The sequence below is a fragment of the Mustela nivalis genome (genome assembly GCF_964662115.1).
Source record: "Mustela nivalis genome assembly, chromosome: 4".
In the NCBI taxonomy this organism is placed as follows: Eukaryota; Metazoa; Chordata; class Mammalia; order Carnivora; family Mustelidae; genus Mustela; species Mustela nivalis.
This window is the reverse complement of record NC_139023.1, coordinates 65,572,342-65,575,793: the sequence shown is the minus strand read 5'-3', so window position 1 is coordinate 65,575,793 and position 3,452 is coordinate 65,572,342.

Below are 3,452 nucleotides of genomic sequence, written 5' to 3'. Positions count from 1 at the left end.
ACCCACTGTCCATTTGCCATCTATCCATCCCTCTATTCACCCACCATCCATTAATCCACTTCCATCATCCATCCATCCACCTACCATGCAACACCCACCATCCATCACCACCATCCCTCCACCCATGAACCATCCATCCACCTTCCATCATCCACCCACCATCCACCATGCATCTCGCACCCATTAATCAATTCATCACCCACTCACCATCCATCCATTCATCCACTACTCACCATCCATCCATCCATCCATCCATCCATCCATCCATATCCCTCTCCCACCCCACTCTGACCTACTAAGGACCCCGTGAGTCCAATGGTAGTGTAATTGGCTGACACTCAGGTTCTCCTCCTCAGCTGAGACCTCTCAGGTCGATGGGTTTCAGAACATCAGCACCTTTCTCCTTGCCTCATCTTCTGAGCTGACATCGGACTTCTGGGGAAGCTCGCGAGTCAAGGCAGAGGGAAGCAGGCTCCGCTGTGAGCCTCTGGGATGCAAAGGCCTCAGGGTTGAACCTATAAGCAAGTCAGATTCTAACCTTCAAATGCCCCCACTAGCTTGCCCTGGACAAGATTCTGTGGGAGTCAGACTTCCCTTTTAAATTCCAAGGGGGGAGCAAGGCATGGGGTTCACATCCCAGTCCAAGGTTCCAGTAGTGCCCGGCTGCCTTCTGGGTGAGAGGGGGCTCAGGCATCCATGCACACCAGCTCTGGGATAGGCAGCTTGAAGTTCTGGCCTTACCAGTGACCCTGAGTGGCCGGAATCTGGGGTCTCTTGTTTTCAAAATGAAATAAGGCTGCTGTAAGGGCCTTATTCTGTAAGGCTGGAACAGGGAAATGGATCTATCAAGGAATAGCTCCCCGGGGGCCTCAGCCAGGCCTGGCCCAGCCCCCACATACACTATGGTGCTTTGGCAGGGTGGGGGGCTGCGGAGGGTGACCCCCTCTGGCCCAGGAGGCCTCCAGGGCTGCTATGTCAGTCACACAAGCAGAGCAGGGCGGGACAGCCACCTGTCTGTCCTTCAGAGCCGCGAAGGCAGGCACAGTGCTGTGTGCCTGGAGCCCCACTCTGGGACCAGGTGGGCTGAGCTGTTGCAGCTGCCCTAAGGCAACAGTCACGTGGCTTCATGTGGAGGTTTTAGGGACCCTGTGTAACCGAACCCAAGTTCCACCTGCCCGATGGTGCTGCAGAGACATCTAGAGTTGGTAACAAGAAAGGGGTTTATCCAAGAGGCATGGAGGGGGAGACAGGGTGGGGGGGGAGGGGGGCTGTGGGGGAAGGGGTAAGGGTAATCCTTACGGCCACCTCCCCAAAGTGGGGGCGCCAGGCAAACATGACGGTGGAGGAGAAGCTCTGGGTGATGAGTTGCTGCCACGTGGGTGAGGCCCAGCGGTCATCAGTCCCACTAACACTTTGGTTCCCAGTCCTGCCCAGGCCTGGACCTGTGCCTGGGAAGGGCTCCTCGCCTCTGCAGAGACGTGAGAGGTGGCCTGGCCAGGATCCCTGCAGCCTGGCTCGTGCCCTTGGGGGTCCTCCTTGGGCGGGCAGTGCTGCACACACTGCCGGAGGTCTAGGGCCCTCAGATACAGGCTTGGATCGAGTGACTTCATTCTGGAATGTCAGCGCTCCACGCTTCCCCCGCCGCACCATGCAGGGGGCCCATCCAGAGCCATCCTGAGTGCTGAAGCCCGTCCTCTCTCCTCTCGCCATACTTGGAACCGGGTCTCTGCCTCCATTGCCTTTAAACCTTGAAGTTCCTACTTTCATCTCTTGCTGGAACATTTTGTTCTGTGAAATTGCTCTTCACTTACGGGGGCTTTTCTTGGACATTCTGACGTCTCCTCTCTGGCCTCTCCTGGGTCCTGCTCCGAGCATGGAGCACCCGCTTGCCCTTTGAGTTCGTGTGTATGGTTTCCCCTCTTTTTCTTGTGGTTCCTTGTGAGATTTCCTCCCCTTGCTTATCTGAGTCTTTGGGCGGGTGGTTTACTTCTGCCATCAAAAGCTCATTCTCAAGCTTGTCCTGGCTTCTTATGGTGTCCCGTTGCTCGGATGCACTTTTGTCTTTGAGGGGTTTCTTAGTTTTGCTTAAAAACAGAAAGCCACAGGTCACCACCGACCACAAGCAGAGGGCACTTGCAGTCGCAGACATTCCTTCCAGCCCTTCGGAGGCAACGCCCACCCTGCCAGGGGACCACTGTTTTGACCACCATTCCTAGCAGCTCATTCTGTCTCTTTGATAGCTGACTTCTTTGGCTCAGAATGTTTCCGAGATTCTCCAACAATGTAGGTAACTGCACGCATTCCATGACATGAACACACCGAATGTTTTGTCTCTCTGTGGGTGAACATGTAGCTTGTTTCTGATTTTGAATGAGATAGTTGAACACGAATTGAACAGTTTTCTTGTGCTGGGCCTTTTTTTTTTTTAAAAGATATTTATTTATTTATTTATTTGACGCAGAAAGAGGGACAGCAAGAGAGGGAGGACAAGCAGGCGGAGCGGGAGAGGGAGAAGCAGGCTTCCCGAGGGGCAGGGAACCCAATGTGGGACTCAATCCCAGGATCCCAAGATCATGACCTGAGCCGAAGGCAGATGTTTAATGACTGAGCCACCCAGGCGCCTCTTGTGCTGGGCCTCTTATGGACACACGCCCTCCAGTCCCTTGGAAACTCAGGTGATCGGAGGAGGAACTGCAGGGCCCACGCCAATGTTCACAAAAAAGAACATGACGTTTTGCACAGCAGTTTTGCCATTTTGCACAGCGGTTTCGCCATCTTGCACCTTCTACCAGCAACAGGAGCATTCTAGTGCACGCCCATTGTAGTAATCTGCATTTTTCTGATGACTGATGGCCATTTGGATGTTTTCTTCAGTGAAAGACCTGTTTGATTCCTCTGTCCATGAAAACACCGGGCTGGAGAACTTTGGGTCTGAGCCTTGTCTCAGATGCCGGCAGCATGGCCTCTCCTCGTTCTCCGGTTGTCTAATTTCCTTTCTTTTTTTTTTTTTTTATTTATTTGTCAGAGAGAGAGTGAGTGAGAGTGAGCACAGGCAGACAGAGTGGAAGGAAGAGTCAGAGGGAGAAGCAGGCTCCCTGCGGAGCAAGGAGCCCGATGTGGGACTCGATCCCAGGACGCTGGGATCATGACCTGAGCCGAAGGCAGCTGCTTAACCAACTGAGCCACCCAGGCGTCCCGTCTGATTTCCTTTCTTAATGATACATCTTGATGAGAAGTTTCTGATTCTGAATAGGTGCAATTTCTTTGTTCCTTTATCATTGATGGCTGGAGGCTTTTGTGGCCTGTTTTAGATGTCTCGACAGAGACATCTACTCTCTGGTCAGAGATGCTCTCCTGTTTTAGAAGCTTTACAATTTTAGCTTTCACATGTAGGCTTATGAATCACTGTAAATTATTTTTTGCATGTGGTGTGAGGTCCACTTTCCCTCCAA